This window comes from Columba livia, chromosome 1 (assembly GCF_036013475.1).
Source record: "Columba livia isolate bColLiv1 breed racing homer chromosome 1, bColLiv1.pat.W.v2, whole genome shotgun sequence".
In the NCBI taxonomy this organism is placed as follows: domain Eukaryota; kingdom Metazoa; phylum Chordata; class Aves; order Columbiformes; family Columbidae; genus Columba; species Columba livia.
Genome location: NC_088602.1, coordinates 41,046,647 through 41,064,873, shown reverse-complemented (window position 1 = coordinate 41,064,873; position 18,227 = coordinate 41,046,647). Strand labels below are relative to the sequence as shown.

Below are 18,227 nucleotides of genomic sequence, written 5' to 3'. Positions count from 1 at the left end.
TGAACACATATCTTGAGATAACTGGTATACAGAAATTACACCTTGGTCCCACTGAAGACAGAGAGAGACTTTCTGAGTTCTCAGCACCTCTTATATTACTGTCTAGTTCCCACAGAAGGAGTATCCAAAATATAACACCTTGAATCTACAGCCTGTTGGCAAACATCAGGTTCACTTGTTTTCTCCTAAAGAGTAGTATGTCCATAAGCAAAAGTTCATGGACCATAACTTTTATTTAAATAAACAAAACATACTTTTTCTTTAAGTGAACAAAGATAAAGACAAAACCAGATCTACTGCAGGTAAAATATATTCCCATTCTCATACTTCATGCATACATGAACTATTTCAGTGTTAGGTGGACTTCAATGATTAATGAATTCAGGAAAAGCAAACCCCAATTTTCCTGTGGGTAGAAGAAGACAATGACTGGCATCTAATTGTTCTTGCTTTAAAAGCTAAAAAGGGGACTTTTTCTGTAAAGCATTAGGGCTAGTGCCAAACACTTCAAAGGTACTTAGAAGAAGCACAAGTGTTTCATTATTTAATGAAATTAAGGAGCAAAAAAAAAAAAAGTATTTTCTTATTGAGAAGTAATGTTTATCCATGGAATTAACAAGAGTGAGTATTTCATTCATGTCACTTCTGGATTTCTTCTTATTCTTTAATGTAACATTAGTTTTAGATCAGATGGCTAACTAGTAAGTTCTTAGCTTATCTTTTTAAGTGTACATATTATCACAATGATTTTATTTCATTTATGAGTTTAAAGTGCTTGTTTTTTTTCATCTCTTGGCTTATCTTCTAGTTTTTGTGGTGGTTTCTTTTTTTTCTTTGCTTGTTTGTTCATTTTTAATCAATGTGTACACCATTTATTTCTATGTCAGGCTAGATTTGTGTGAAGAAAACTACTCTTTTACATTGGCTTGCCCCAAGTATTTTAGTAACTTAATTAACGATTTATGTCAGGGAGGTTCTGGCTCTACAGTGAGAAAATTTTGGGAAGGTACAGACAAGCAAATGTATGTTGATGTTTAAAAAAACTACCTGTCCTCTCAGAGCAACTTTATATTCTGAGCTACAGGATATTTTACCTTTCCAAATTTTTAATAAGTGAGCAATTCTGCATGTGTGAGAGTTACACTTTTATAGTTCTCTTGAAGCTCATGTGGATGGCAAAAGGACTGTGAAGCCACCATCCGCAAAAAGAGAAACTGTCTCTTCCAGTGTGAAAACATCCTTAACTTCATCTTTGTCCATCCTTGCCTTCTACAATACAGGCCTTCTGAGAAAGGAGGGTGGCAGGTAGACCATGGGGTTTGAAAAGGTTTGGAGGAACTCATGAGCTTCCACAGTGGCCCGCTTCTGGTATCATTCTTGCAGACCACAGAGATTACTACTATGGTTTCAAATGCATGAGAAGTAAATGAACAAGGAATTTTACATGAAAGATTTCTGTTTACCTTTCATCATTTACTGTACTTTGCATGATCTAGTTTTTTGTAGGAATACTGATAATTTAGGTGAGTATTATGAGTCACCTACTAAAAAATAACAGGTTCCTTTTATCTGTTAAAAAAATCTGCTAATCTTTCTGAATATGAAGAAACTACAAGAAATTCTAGCATATACCTACTGTCTATAAAAAAATCAATGATACTTCTGATCTCTGATTAGTATTTGTTGACAGAGTTATTATCAAGTGTTTTAAATCTAAAATTAAAAAAAATATTTTGGCACTGTCAAGGTTATTCTCAAAATATTTAGAACTTTTTTTTTTTTTTTTTTTAATTGCCTGTGCTTTTAGGAAAGTTTCATATACTTGTAGTTGAAGTCAGCTTAGTTACCAAAAAAGACATGTCTTATTTTTTGAGTGCATATAACCTTTTGAAACTTGTAACTTGACAAAATCTATTTGGATTTGTTTTTACAGATCTAGCAAAAGATACCTCTGTGAACTCAGTACTCTTTCATTGCTTAGCATCAGGTTGTAGCTCAAAGCCTTCATAAAGCTCTTCAGAGAAAGTACTAGAAGAATTTCTATTATGTGTATTAGCTAAATGACTTTATTCTAGTTTGTTTCATTTTCAAACTCAATAAAAAACTATTTTACTGAAATATTTGGTAAATCAATCAACACAAAACATGAATTAATAAAAACCCCAAGCCAATCTGATCCAGATGACAGGCATAATGGTGATTTCAAGCAATAAATGTTGCACTAAAATGTAAGTAAATGAGAACACAGCTTTTCCTACAATCCAGAAAACTTGGCAGCCTTCACTAGGGGCATTTCTACCAGCTATAATAATAATATTATTATTATTTCTTGTATTCCCTTAGCTGCGGGAAACATGATGAGTAAGAGCAGTCTCATAATGTATATTGATTACCTCAGTATTAATCTCCTCAAACAATATTTACCACTCGCTTTGCACTTTCAATTTCTTTAAAGATGAAAGCACTTTTAAAAGGCTGAGTGGGTCTGTATTTTTCCTTGTTACTTATGGAGAAAACGAAGCAGAGCACAGCTAAGTGAAGGGCGAGTTAAATGACTTGGGCCTTCATGCTCCCAGGCTTGGAAGGGGAGACAAACCATACCAATTCCTCCAACTGTGGTTGTGCCTGCTATTTCTGTAAAAGCACATTTTTGTGTAAATGCCTCTATAGATATTTATTCCCTGAAAATAACGGCTTCTTCCATGCTTGTTCTGTTGCACAGCTTTTTCATCTCTACCCATCTTCATGCCATTTCCAGATTTGAAATACACGTGCACACAAATCAACCATTGATGATTTCAAGGGCTGAATATGGGGTTTTTGTGTTCATTCTCTTGATCGTGGTGTACAGTCAATCTTAGGAAAAGGTGCTTGTGAGGAAGTCTAGTTCAGCACTTCAGCTTTAGCAGACGTAGTACTTCATTTTTATCTCTTTCTACCAGTACTCCAGCAGGAGTTTTCCAGGGGGCTGGGACAATGTTTTGCGAGAGATAAGATAATATAGTGCACGCACACTGATTCCTAAAAAGTGTGCTTTCTAGCATACCATGTTGATAACACAGCAAGTAAACAACAGTTTCTACCTCTCTGGCATACACATCCACAGCTACCGCTAAGGGACACTGCCATCCAAAACCTTTTCTTCTATGCAGCACTACACAGCTGGGCATGGGAACTGTGATTTATGGTTCACTGATTGCAGTTCCAGCAAGCCTCCTTTGAACCGAATTTTGCTTTTACAACGACCAGTCTCTGATTTGTTCTTTGTTTGGAAAGAAAGAAAAAAAAAAATAAAAAAAAATAACCGAGTTTTCTACCAGATTTGTAAAGTTCCAAATCCTTTTGTTTCAGTGACAAATACTTCTTCCATTGAACCTTTTTACATGTCAGGGTGGAACCATCACCAGGCTGATTTAAAGTCAAAAGACAGAAATGGGCCACTCCAGGCTTCCTGTAAACAGTTTAGATGAGAACAATGTGCTAACAGTTCCATGCAGTTTTCAGAGGCGCTGAATTTGCTGGATTGCTGAGTCACTGACAAGCTGTCGTGTGAACAAGACAATAATTTCTTTCAATTAGAAACTCACACAGGCAGGAATATCCTTCAGATATCATGGAGATAAAATGGAAATTCGGCTCCATTTCAGTGATGGATTCCTCCACTGCTGTAGAGCAAGCAGCAGATGATGGAATTGTGCATCTACTTACAGACATCAAACTTCTTGCCTTCTTTTCTTTTTCTTTCTTCCTTTAGTATTTCCTAACTATCTTTTTTGAATTCATTTTACTGTTGGCTGACTGTCACTGGTTACCATAGCAACAACCTCTGGTAGCAGCAAGTCTGGGATGCCCAATTTGAGCATCTTCACATTTGAGTCTTGCCAAGGCTAGCTATTAATCCAGGGTTATATATTGGCTCAACACTGTAAGATTGCTCTGTTTTTTTCCCCCCTTTAGCTCAGTGGCGGTTTGCTTTTCCTGAGTTGGTTGCTCCTCTTTCCTCATATATCTTTTGGGAAATCTGTGTTAATTTTCACTCCTTGATCTTTTTGTGTTGGTTGTTTTGGGGGACTGGTTAACCTAAATATCTTTTAACAAAATAACATACAACAGGATTGCATTAAAGAACCTATTTTTCTGTATGGTTCTTAACAAAAAATAAATATTTGAGGTAATGTTGTTCTTTGGACAAATATTCACTGTTTATTAGAACAAATTTAACTTGCAAACTGTTTACATGCTTTGCACAGTGTAACAATAGTTAGTTTTTTTACTAGGGTAAGGGGGAGAGAAATACATTTAATGGTAGCATGTTTGGAGACAGGCAACTGGTATGGAACAGTTGTGAACGATGCAGCACTTAATGGCAGCACTGGAAGGATATAACAGTCTTTAAAGTTTTTTAAACCCCCATATCCTCACCATAAAACAACCTCTAATAGCAGTTGAAACCTTGCTGTAAAGCAGAAGTAGCAAAGTGGTTAAGAGTAGTTGGTTGGGAAATGAGAGCTGAAAGAGAAAACTGCAGACCAGTGATTGGTTTGATTTGCTGAATAAATTGCTATGTTCAGATTCAATTTGTATCAATAGGCAAAGCACTGTACACCTGCAGAGCCTGTCACACTTGGTATCCAAAACTTGACACAGCTAGTCTTAAGCAATCTTTTTACTGTTGTCAGTAATTAAAGCCAAAAAAACCCAAAACAACCCACCAAAAAAACAGCCACTAAAGTTATAGTATTTGCAGTTTTATTCTATGTACATGAAAATAGAATAATATTTCTTTGGGGTATTTCCTTAAAGAAACAAAACACTCTTTATAAATATATGGAATATTGTAGTATTCTCAATGGATTGTTTTAAAAGTAGCCAAGGGGTACTGTTCATTCAGTAAAAAGGTTTCTCTTTATTAAATGTGACTGAAAGCTGGAAGCATAATATGCTGTCTCCTTAATTCAGTGGAAATTGCACTTTGATAATTTGCAGCTATGTTGTAAAATGGGTGAATGTGAAGGCTTTTACATTTGTACCCAGGCAATTGATATTTATTCCTTCCCGCAATCCCTGTAGCTTTTCAGGATTGAGAACAGCTGTTTTCTAGGGAGTGCTTTTCTTGGTACTTGGTTTAGTTTGGTTTGTTTAGTTTATCTATTTATTTAGTTAGTTTTGGTCTCAAGCCTTTTTGGATATCTTTTGAAATGAGCAACTAATTCAAAATCTGAACTTTTTTTTTTTTTTTTTAATTTTGAGTTTAAACTGATGTGATGAGAGTTTTCAGGAGAAATGGGACTGAACACTTTCAAGTGATTGGTGTATAATTATGTTACTGTAGAAAAGGGAAGGATGAATCATGAGAGGAGATATAATGGCTCCAAGGGTATAGAAGCTTATTTGGACCAACCCAAGTAGATTTTAGGGAAATTCCTTAGGTATTTAGAAAGTTATGCACCTGACTGAGAGGTCTATCAATTTAGTATTTTCCACTAGTGAATTCCATTTATTTCCATGAGAATAAAAAGAGTGTAAATTAATTATTTACTTCAGAGAGTAAGTAGGGTGAGTTGATGCTGAGTACTTTTTGTCCTGACTCTTTGAATGGCTACACTCACACCTGATTTTAGTCAGAATCCTGCAGGTTATGTTTCTTATGGTAAACATTTTTTGTGCAGCCCAGCAACAAGTACAAACTTTGAAATGTTGCTTATTAATTACAGTTGACATTTGTGAGCTTGGGGTTGGGCTACTTTTTGAAAAAATGCCTACATGGCAAATTTCAAAAATAATTTTTGGCACTTGCAATTCAAAAGACCAATGGACAGTTCTATAAACTCGCTTTAGCCTTCCTTAATATTAGCTTAACATTCTAATGTTTAGTCAAACTGTTTGATATTTAAATATTAAACATTGCCATTTTTCTCTGGACACTTAAACCAATATTGAAACAGAATGAACATAAGCATCTTGTTTAATTATTGTTAATGGTCCAGGCAAATTTCAAGGCACAAATATCAGTAGTTATTACACGTCTAAAAGAAAAAATATTCTGTTTATTCTTGGTGAACTTAAAATATTTTGAGCTGTTGTACCCTTCTGCAATACTTTACACTGAGGGAGTTTTGGTGCAAGGATGAAAATGATGCCCAGATTTTGATGACTGACAGAGAGAAGTCTTCTTCCTGTTATAGATAGGAGTCACAGTCTGTGGTCAGAAGTATATTGTCAATCTGGAATATATATTACTGAGTATTCTGGACTAAATTTTTAGACACATGTAGTTTTGCCCTGCATCTAATGTGAGATCCTCACATTGTAGGTTAATGCTCTCAAAAATACTCAAAATACTACAGAAAATTAGTCTTAGAGATTTGTACTTCCATGCAAAACTGTATGTTTTAAAGGCCATATAAAGGCTACTTGGATTTACTGGATCTTCTGCATTTGTGGAAGGAAAAGAAACAAACAAAAAAATAAAATAAAAAGAAGAAAAAGCAGGAGAAAAATAAAAGGCAGCTTGGTTTTCAGTGGTGGATGAGATCCAGAAGGCAGTCCCAAAAGAAAAAAAAAAGGAGGAGTAGGGGAGAGATCTTTGACAGTGGGTGTAAATTAAGTTCTTTAACCTTGATATTTAACTTCCCTTACACACCTAGCTAAATTGGTGAATGGGCTGGCTCACCATACTTCCTTCAGGCTACACAGAAAGAACAATTAAACATTCTCTTATATAGTCACTGCTGGAAATAGTAGAAGCTGTGCCACAAAGTGTTTGGCTGCATAACAGAACTTGCACCTACCCACCTGAGGAAATAAAAAGTATTCCTCAAATAGAAGCCAGAGGTCAGTGGATCATTGGCTGCAGCTGTGAAGGTGAGTAGCTAAAAGCAGAAGCAGTAGTCATGGCCATTTGGCTGGGAAGATGCTAAGAAAACCAAAAAGAAAACAAGAAACAAACCAACCCCACTCTTTCTGTGTTCTAGGGATTACTTTTTTTTTTGCTGATAACGTTTCTTTCTGAGCATGGAAGTTGTATTTTGTTTCCAATTTTTATACAAAGTCAGGTGTCCTGACATTTACCGTAACTATAAACAGGATTGTGTGAAGGACATTTTTGATTATTCTTTTGTTTCTAAGAGAAACAGCAAGCAACTTCTCTAGTAACAGCAAAACATTTAAGATAAAATATGCACAGCAGCATTAATTGTTCCAGTATATTAAAAAATAGATGGATTATTGTTCCTGTGTCATGCTTCAAGAGCAGGATTTTTTTATTACATAATTTTTAATACATCATGTTGTTAGAAATGCCATGGATATGCAGCACTTGCAGTACACAGAGAGGTTAGCCTGAATTTCTGTCAAATCTCCATTCGTTTATAGAAATTTTTAAAGCACTTTAGCCAAAAGGGATTTGGTCTTGTGGTGCCAGTGTGCACTTTCAGCTTTTTGTTATTTTACTATATTTGTGTTCTTGGTGGATGAGGTACTTTTCAGAAGCTTTGCTCTTTTCAACCATGTTGTTAATGAAGGTGAGGAATCTCTTTCTACACATCTTTATTGACTCTCAGGCTTTTGAAAGGAGGAAGAGTCCTGAGTTTTGATTTCTTGTTGTTTTTCAAACAAGCAGACAAGAAGCATTGACTTATTGAACAAAAGAGATCAGACTTAGATGATGATGCAAATAATGATTCAGGAAAGGTTTTAAATGAAATGCCAATAAATATGACCACACGTCATACCTACTCAGCTATTTCTTGATGAGTTGGCAAAGCTCTGTATGTGTTTGCTACCCAAAGCCATTAAGAAATTTGTTTGTGATGAGGACGGTTAAACTGTAAAAGCCAAATGCCTGAAACAGAATTACTATGGTAGTCATTCAAATGTTACTCGGTGTACACAGACAGACAGTTTCCTGAGGTTGTGGCATCTTGATAGGTAGATAAGGACATACAAGTCAAGAAGAAAATGAGAAGATATTCAAGGATCTCTCTGTTTTTCTTGATTGTGAGGGAAAGCATAAATAATGAATAACAGCAAGACAAATCTAGCAGTAAGAGGCAACTGCCATGTGACAAACATTTGCTTCTTTCATGCATCATAAGTCTGCAGCTTGTTGTCAGTGTTTTCCTTAGTCTTCCAGTACAGAGCCCTGGAGCATACCCACACTACTTGTTCTTGGAAGTATATTGAAATAATGGCTGTGATTCAGGCTGAGGTGAATGGAAAAGGGAGGGATTTCTAATTTGTAGTGACTAGATAACTACTGTTCATGAGCTTGCATTTACTTGCTCTTTTCAAATAATTTTTTCTTTTTTTTTTTTCTTTCCTCTCCAAGCTGTTACCCTGCATGTGCTGCTTTTACCTTTACACCAGATAGAGACATTTACATCACAGGGAGTTTATGAGGAACAACTCTTGAGACCTAATTTCCTGCTACTGGCTTCTTTAACTCAGAGTAACACTAAAACACTAACAGATAAAAATGATGGTATTTACACTACCAAAGTGTAAAAAAAGATGCAAACCAGCAATACATTATGAGTTTGTTTATTAACTCTCCTGAACAATAAAGGAATCAACAGTTCTTGCAGTGACTGGGAAGTGTGATGCTGGAGGGAGTTTGCCTAAGGAATAACATCTTAACGTGCCTGGCAGGAGAACTGGTGAGCTCTCTGAGGTGGATGGGTTACACTTATGAGAGGGATGTGTTTGCTCTTTCGCATTTTTTGGATTTGGGAATGGTTGCAGCTGTTAGTCTTCCTCAAAGTTCTGTCCCCGTATACTCCAGTTGCACTTTCTTTGTCACAGGCATTTTGGGCTGGAGTAACCTGATAATTCTTATTGACTTTCCTGAGAAGTCATTTGTAACACACAGTCACTTTAGGTACTTGACAATCATTTGATTGCTTATTATTTTGTTCAGTCAGGTCACATATTGCATGTCACAGCAAAATGAAAAGATTTCATAAACACCTTTTTAACACCTTTTTAAAAAATAGTGGTTTTATAAGTTAAATTTAGAGCTAAAGTATTTTTAACCATGATTATTTTTTATCTCTGGTTGTTTTTCTTCTTGATGCTTCTTGATGGGACTTTTTTTTATTATTATTAATTTTTTTTAATTTTATTTGTTCTGTTGGAATCTTTCTTGATTTCCACTAAATAAATACAACTGAGAAATAGAGATCAACTAATGGTTTTTGAATGCTAGTGATCTCAGGTGATAGCCACCTCATTTTTTATGTTACTTTTTTAAGTCTTTATTTTATTTTACTCTATATCTTTAATCGTCAGTTAATATTATTTGTAACGCTAAGTGATTAAGGCAGTGAGTCTCACTAGTGGCCATTACCTGCAACTTGTGCTCATTTTAAATTCTAATCCATTACTAGCAAGTGATGTTTTAGGATCATTTACATTAAAATGTCACTGTATTTCAAAATCTATAGTCCAGTAAGATATGCTGTTTTAGAGAACGTAGGGATTTACCAAATCTTATGCTTTAAAAATAAAGGGAGAAGCTTTCAAAGTTTCTTTTCAAGCAATTCTTTTCAGAGTGAAAGCAAACTTACATACACATCAAGAAAGCGGCATATGATAGACATCAAGAAAAAGCTGGAACATTTCTCTTTTTTTTTCAACTGATAGTTTGAAAATGTCAAATGAAGGCTATGTTGTTCTTTTCATTTTAACTAGAAAATTCTCGGTAATACCTAGGTAGCAGGAAGAAAATATTCATGAATTGTTACCTTATAGTCACAGTTTCTCTAATTTCCCAAAATGTACAGCTGCTGTGTCATTTTAAGATTTAGAAGTCACTGCATTTATGTTTTAACGATCAATGGCAGCTGTTGATCTGAGTCATTAATGAGATTTTGACTGCATCTGCATTTAAACCTTGTATATTCTGCAACAGATAGAGTATGCTTGGAAAATGAGATTTCTGTCATGGTAATAATAAAGAGTTTACATGCTCAAGCTGAGAGGATTCACTCTCATGAATACTCTGCTCTGCCCTGTTGAAGCTTACACACTACAAACTTTCTGTTAAGTGAAAAGGGGCAGAAGCAGAAGTCTTGCTGCAATTTCAAATAGAGTCCTTTGGTCTACAGGCATATAGAAAATGGCCCCTAGATGAAGGTACCTGCCATTTCTATGTTGAGAGTAAAGTAGTAGGAAAGTCTCCTCAAAGTGAAATGTGATTTTGTAGCTCGCTCATTTATTAAAATACTATCTATTACTTTCTTTGAGGACAGCAGAGTATCTTGAGAATGACAGATTGAGTGCATACAGTGTCACTTGGGGGATGTTTAATACAATGTCATATATATATTTGGGTATATTTAAACTGCTTTTAAAAAGGGTAAATAATGACCTTCACAAACAATGTCCAAATTGTAATTTTTCTCCTTAAAATCCCTCCTTATAATTGTTCTTGTATTGTTATTTTTTAATGTTGTGTCAGTGGGTTTCTGTATCAGTAATAACTTGCTTACAGGTTAGTAAAGAAAAGTATAAATGTCTTTTCAAGCTAAAGAGTGAATTTCTAATGGGGTTTGCCTCTTGCACACTGCCTTCTCGGATGTATGCATTTCATTGGCCTTTCTGTCCTTTCACTCGGAGACTTGTCTATTTCAGATCCTTGCCAATAAACTAAATCCACAGTTTAAAAAAATAGCCAATTTTTCCAAATTACAATTCAGTGAATATGTTCCAAAAAAACCACTCCCCCCAAAAGAAACCAACCAACCAACCAAAAAAGAACCACCACCAAAACAAAACAAAACCAAACAACAAAAAACAAACAAACAAAAAAACAAACCACAGTGACCCATAAAGAAGTTTTCTTTTGGCAGTGCTATAATGTATTAAGTCCTATTGAACAATAGTTACAGATGCCTCACTGGGTCCTTAGTAAAGCCGTATCTTTTTCAGGTGATTGTTAATTATAGTCTAAGCAGGACAATTACTGTTACAAAACCCAAAGTGCTGTCCATCGGGATATGTGAGAAGTAGCTTGGAAGAGCTATAGGAAGATGCTGACATATAATTGTTTGCCAAATGTGAAGATCAATATACTATTTCAACTATCTGACTTTCCTGAAGACTAAACCTGTAAACTGAGCAAGACATTAGGTGGAGAACTAGCACACAGCAAAGTAACAAATCAACTAAATGCTAGCTTTTTTTCAGCTAATATACACCTGCTACAGATTTCTGGTAAGGTAAAGAGTCACAATCATAACCGCTGCTTTAGAAAAAGTTTATTAAAAAATCTGAAGTCACAAATAATGGTTGCTTTATAGGTTATTCATTATTTGGACTTAACTGTGTTGGAATTTGGCTGGCATGGACAGTTTAGGAGCCGATACTACTCCTAATTCGGCTAGAGAAATTAAGGACAACAAAAGATAATGGTAAAGTTGACAAGAACAATAACATCCTTCTGGTTATCTCTTTCAAAAATTACCCACTGCTGATTATTTCTTTATCCCATTTGTCCTATACAAATCTTCAAATTGGCCAAATTCCAGCTCTCAGTTCTTCAGCATCATTGTGTTTTTTTTCAGGGGAGAGCTTATCCTTTGGCTTTTGACATACTACATTGCAATTGCAGCCTGTGTTAGGTCTAAATCCTGCCACTTGGGCACTGCAGAACTTAATAACTAGTGAGAATTAAATAATTTCATACAAACAACTACAACTGTAGCAGCCTTATTCCCTTGGAGAATTTATGACTATGTGATTTTGAGTCTCAGTCCTTTATGAACCTGGGTAGAAGACAGAATATCCATAGCCCAAATCTACCTTACCTCATCATCCAAATGTTGAAAAACTCCGACTGTAACATGTTTAGGACTTTCCTCATCCCCTTCATCCCATGTCAGGAGTTCACAGAGTCATAGAATCATTTAGATTGGAAAGGACCTTTAAGATTGTCAAGTCCAACTGTTAGCATAAAACTGCCAAGTTCCACCACTAAACCATGTCTCAAAGTACCACATCTACACACCTTTTAAATGCCTTCAGGAATGGTGACTCAACCAATTCCCTGAGCATTCGGTTCTGATGCTTGACAACCCTTTTTGTGAAGAAATTTTTCCTAATATTCAATATAAACCTCCTCTTGCACAACTTAGGGTCATTTACTTTTGTCCTATCACTTGTTACTTGGGATAAGAGACTGATACTCGCCTTGCTTGGTTAACACCTCCACCAGCTCTCTCAAAAACCCTTGCGTGGATCCCATCTGGCCCCATAGACTTGTGCATGTCTAAGTGGTATAGCAGGTTGCTAAACTTTTCCCCTTGGATTATGTGGGCTCCCCTTTCCTGTCTTCCAGCTCAGTGGGCTAGGTACCCAGAGGACAACTAGTTTTACTGTTAAAGACTGAGGTAAAGAAGATATTAAGTGCCTCAGGAGTTACACTGTGAATTCACAGAAGCCTTTTGGGATAATGGTGTCCACTTGCATTTTCTGGTGAGATAACTGGGTGCTTTCTACTTTGAGATCTTTTGGAAGAAATGAGTGAGGTGAAAAACTGTTTTTATGTTTGCATACTGACAGTTCTGGAGATTAGGGGAAAGGAAAGGAAGAAGAATAGTTCAAGAGATAGTTCTGGTTGCCATGAACAGAAAATCCAATTAATTTCATAAATCAAGTAGAAGAATGATCCAGAATGTCTATCTTAGCAGCGGTTCAACAAAGTCTTAATAACCTCAGAGATTGTTTTGCTTTTTCATAATTCCTCTTACTAGCAATGATAATATTAGGAAAAACAAACAAACAGAAATCCTGTGTGGTAATTGTCCACTGAATAACATAAGATGACCACTCTGTAATGCCCCTTATAAACTTAGAACTTAGAGAACTGACCTTCCTGGTTAAATAAATACTGGCTAAGAGTAAAAACAATATTTCAGATCTCATCCTACAAACATCTTACATATGTATGTAGTGAATATAATGGGATTAATTACATAGATAAGAGGTGCACATTTGGGCCCTTTGACACTTTGGTGTCCTGAGTAGAGGCTGATTTTGAGACATGAGTAGTTTTGTGGAAGCCATTAAACATCTGATATTACCTACAATTTAATACTGGAAAATTTTAATGTTCATTTCATATCAGACAGTAGAAGCGGACAAAGGAAATAATAACATCATATTCTATGCACTAACACCCAGAGTGAGGTTTATGCAGGGATGGTAGAAGCAGAGAATTTGTCATTATCTTTGTTATTTCTGGGACCCTATACTCTCTTTTAGGAGTAAAAAAAAAAAAAAAAAAAAAATCTATCTATCTATCTATCTATCTATCTGTGTGTGTGTATTAACCATATTTTGATATTAAGTATATTTTTACATTTATAAGTATACATAAGTATTAGTGATGTTTAGACTTATACTAAGTATGGTTAAGATTTTCCAATTGCTTAAACATTTTCACGGAAATGTGGCTTACATCCTGATGGAAACTACGAAGTAAAAAAGCTGTCTTTTACCATTGATGTCTACCAATCACAATATTCCTGATTGAAATGTTTGAGAAAAAGGAGCTTTTCATCCTTAGGAAAACAAATTCAGAACCATTGAGCATAGCTCAGTCTGCTGTACTGAAGGGGGAAAAAAGTCTCTCTTGGATTGAGGATAAAGCATAGTGTATGCCAAATCCTAAATAATGTGCAGAGAAAGCTACAAGCAAATGAAAGAGTTCGGCATAGAATTGAATACAATTGTGTATACTATATAGATAAAGCTGTAATAGACTGGAGAGTATAAAACTCAGTAGGCCTTTGTTTCAGTATGCTCAAGAGCATCCTTAAATCTCACCTTTGGTACTGAAGCCTAGCTTGTAATCAGATAAGCGATGTTTCCAGGTTTGGAAGGTTCACTTTCTAGAAGTGCTGAGTGGGGTCTTGTAACATTCTGCATATTCACTTTTTTTGTCATTTAAAACAGACATGAATTCTCTTTCCTGTTTTGAAAAGCCATTTGCCATAATGGAAGCAGATGTGAAATACTTCTCACTGGTACTTCTTCCAAAATTCATTTTCAAATATAAAGTGACACCAAACAAAACAGTGTGCCCTTTCTCCTGCTGAGATGCTAAGATCTATCCCATCCATATTTAATTCCATGCACACTTCTACCTAATCTAATTGGATCTGAAATGCTAACATGAAAATATTGTTTTAATGGTAAGAGAAGTGTGTTCATTTGTCCATACCAGGCACAAAATATAACAAAATAACACATACTCAATATGAAGTGTAGGAAAAAAAAGCACAATATGTTGTTTAAATTTAATATCCTAAACAAAACAATAGCATGAATTTGTGTAACACAAATGAGGTAATGTTATTGTTTGAAACCTAATTCTGCATTACCATCATGAAATATTTTATCTATTATTTTAATAGTTGGCTGACATTTATGCTTCTTTACTAAGACAGGGGAAGTAAATTAGTCAGAATAGTTTTCAGTAATTGTGTAGATTTTTAATATGAAAATAATATTTGACTTCAGGCCATGCTTTTTAACTGACAACAAAATTTATAACAGAGGACTTGAAAAGGCAGGCTGGAGGACTTGAAAAGGTACAATGGGCATCGATGTGAAAATTTTTTGTTACAAAATAGTTATCATTTCACTAAATCTGCTCATCCTGATAAGATGTTCTGCTGCTTCTTTCAGAAAATACTGAGAAAGAAGCTAGCTTAAGAGTAAATGGTTGTTAGTAAAAATAAAATAAAATGGCCAATATATGGCTGGCAATACCGTATTTATGCAGCATTAGGGTATATTTTTTGTATTTGTGTAGTACTTCATAAGGAAAAAATGCCATACACTATTTTCCCAGTAGGTGGCTTTCAATTTAAAGGTGTTTCATTGTTTCATGATTGTGGAATTGATATCAATGAGAATTAGGTTTTCGTAAAAACGTAAAAGATAAAGAACTATACACATACCCATTATATTGAGCTCAAGTTTGTAAACACTCATAAGCTGCCAACACCTCTCATATTCCTGTAAGACCAAAAGTATTCATACTTTTTATTGTCCCATGTAATATAGGATCCATTTCTTCTAGGCTTTTAAAATTTAATTCCTTGTTGTTGCTAACCACATCATCTTCTTTTGCTATTGAATGTTGTACTACAATACCATATTTATGCCAGAGTGTGTTGAAAGCATGTCCTGTGGACTGGATTCAGCATAAAACCAGCCTTGCAGACTAACTGTAAACTCTCAGACATATCTTAACTATTCGATGAGTGCAATCTGGATGTCTCAAAGGGCAGCACTGACACAAATACATAATCGACATGGGGCTTTGTAGTATTGTACAGGATATACCAGCTCAAGATGGGAAAGGTAGAACATAAACTTTTTATGCTACTTTAATATTTTTTTATCCTGGAAAAAAAGGGGAAAATAATCATAGGACCATGTCTGATTAGTGAGGCATGCATCTGAAAGCTGAGAAAAATAAATAGTACCAAAGCAGGGGCAATGCAGAGAATCATAGAACAGCCCAGGTTGGAAGTGACCTTGAAAGATCATCTTTTCCAACCTCTTGTGGGAAAGGAAGCCTTGGTGAGGTTTTCTAGCACCTTGTTCACTTGCACCTTGAAAACCTCCAGTGATGGAAATTGTTGGGGAAGGAGAGGAGAGGAAGCACACCATATCTTTCTTTGTAGTAGCTAGTCACAGTTCAACTGGCTTTGCCTATCTTCTCCCAAGTATTATCCCTGGGTCAGGTGTTTTCATATTCTCTCTGCAGTGTCCATTTTGTGAGAACTGGCTGAATTCGGCTTCTCTTAAAAGGTAATCAAACCCCTCCAGCATTTTGTTCACCCAGCTAGCCTCACAAACGCAGCTGCTCTATGTGCTCCCACCCCCAACATCTTCACTTACTTTCTAGTTACCCTTAAACCCTCACAGAACTTAGCAGGTTTCATGCTGAGTAGGTGTCAGATGAAAGCAATAGTAGCAGTTAATTGAACCTCTATTAAGGTACCACTGTGGTTTATCTCCCTGTTATCTATTTTAATGGGTTCTGTTGAACGAGGCCTCTGACAAGTCAGTTGAATCAGAATCTTTGAAAATTGTAGGTGGTTTCAATGCTTTATAATTAAATTGGCTTTTAGTATAATACCAATAATAATAAATAGACTACTACCATTTTCCTCCAAAACCACTAACAGATACTTACAACACGTGAAAGTTTTCTCCCCACCCCCAGCTGATTTTGAGAAGGTAATGTAATTAATAACAGTGGAAGGAAGAATTATTTGAGAATACTGTTCAAAATCAATGATTGTGCTTCTACCAAGTATCTTTCACACTCTATTTTTGATTCAGTTTTCAGCTAACAGATCTGATTTGAGGAAAAGCTCTTTTATGCTTGTGCCTATCATTATTTATTTGCACTGGAAGTCATCATATAAGAAAGAACTAGAGAAAGAAAAGCTAATGAATTAGAAAGGGAATAGTTTAAGAACAAAAGAGGGAAAAAGAATACTTTATCTCTCTGAGCAGCATGACAGGAAGGAATGAAAAAAAAAATGTGGTAAGGAAACTGTGGACAATAGGAAGCACAAGAAGCAAAGTGTCTCTTGCTTGGAGACACCACATATGTCTTCCAGCTGCAGGATGTGAAGCAAGATGTCAATAGCATAGCTGGAGGTTAAGGTAGACCTTGAAGACAATTGAGACACATGGAATCAATTGCATAGCTGCCACAGCAAAAATGTATTTGGTTCTGCATCTAGACGTTTCACAGTTGCTCCAAACACATGCACAGTGCTATACAGCTTGCGGCAATGGTTATACTAGTTGACAATGGGTGACAAATCCAGCCAGCCAACTGGAACAGAGTGGAATACAATAGAGCTTAGGACAATTGTTCTGCAAAAGGGAAGACCAAAGTCCTAATACTAGGATCTTATAGGAGACACTAAGATACTAGGGTAGTACTAGGATAATAATAAATGGATCAGAGTAGTGATTATTATCACACAATTTCCCTCTAAGACTGCCTAGATTTCTCAAAAGAAAATGTAATAACCAAACCAAGCAAAACAAATAAAATAATCAAACAGCCAGAGATGGGAAAATCCAGGAATTTTTCCAAATTAATTTAAAAAGTATTGGTTTTGAAATCATGAAACATGGCACATAGCCTCTCTTTCAAAACTTTTTAACAGTTTGTCTGTGTAAGATTCCCAAGAACATCAAGAGTTGTAAGTGCCAAGTCTTTCTTTGAATCTTGGTAAGGTCTTGACATATGTGACATCCTGTGGCATTGAGTTCCATAATCTAATTATGTGCTGCATTAAAAAATATGTCCTTTTATCAGATCTGGAGCTGCTGCTTTTCACTTTCACTTAGTGTCCTTTTGTTCTTGAATTATGAGATGCAGGACTACAGAAGATCCTGATCTATTTTCTCTTTACCACTTACCATTTTTATACTTTCATCATATCCCTCCTTATTCATCTTCTTTCTAAGGTTAACAATTCTGATTTTTTTCAGTCTTTTCATATGAAGGCTTCTCTGTATGCCTAATTATCGCAATCACTCTTCTCTGAATACCTTCTAATTCAGTAATATCTTTTTTTGTGATGGAGTGACCAATACTTCACACTATTCCAGAGGAGGGAAAATTATTGATTCATATAATGACATTATATTTTCTTTCTTATTCCCCAACTCATTTCTTACACATGTTAACATTTTATTTGCTTTTCTGACTGCAGCTGCAGATGGAGCAGGGCTCTTCATTGAGCTGTCTCCAGTGAGGCCCAGGTGTTTTTTCTTAAGCTCACGCTTTTAACTGAGATCTCTGATAAAGTGAATGATTTGTTACAGTTTTTTTGTTTTTACCATATGCATTACTTTGCATTTAAATAAATGATTTTCACCTCTTTTAAAATGACTACCTAGGATAGTCAGTTACCTCTGAAATTTCCTGTCCTCTTCAGAATTGGTTAGCAGTTTTTTTTTTTCTGGATTATCTGCAAATTTTTCCACATTGCTGTTCACTTTTTTTTTTTTTTTTAATTTTTCAGTAATTAATATATTTTGAACACCTGGTCCTTGTATGGTCCCTTGAAGCACCATGCTGTTAACTTTTTGCTATAATGAAAATTTACAATATATATGCATTTCTTAATCTTTGAGAAAAGTTTTACTTCATTTTGCATCTTATCCCAAAATGACTGAAT

The 18,227-nt window shown here is 35.4% G+C and overlaps 1 protein-coding gene across 8 annotated transcripts in view; it reads left to right on the top strand.

Moving 5' to 3' along the window:
• PCDH9 (protocadherin 9) overlaps nt 1-18,227 on the top strand; it is a 676,092-nt gene that overhangs the window by 162,194 nt on the left and 495,671 nt on the right. The window lies entirely within an intron of this gene.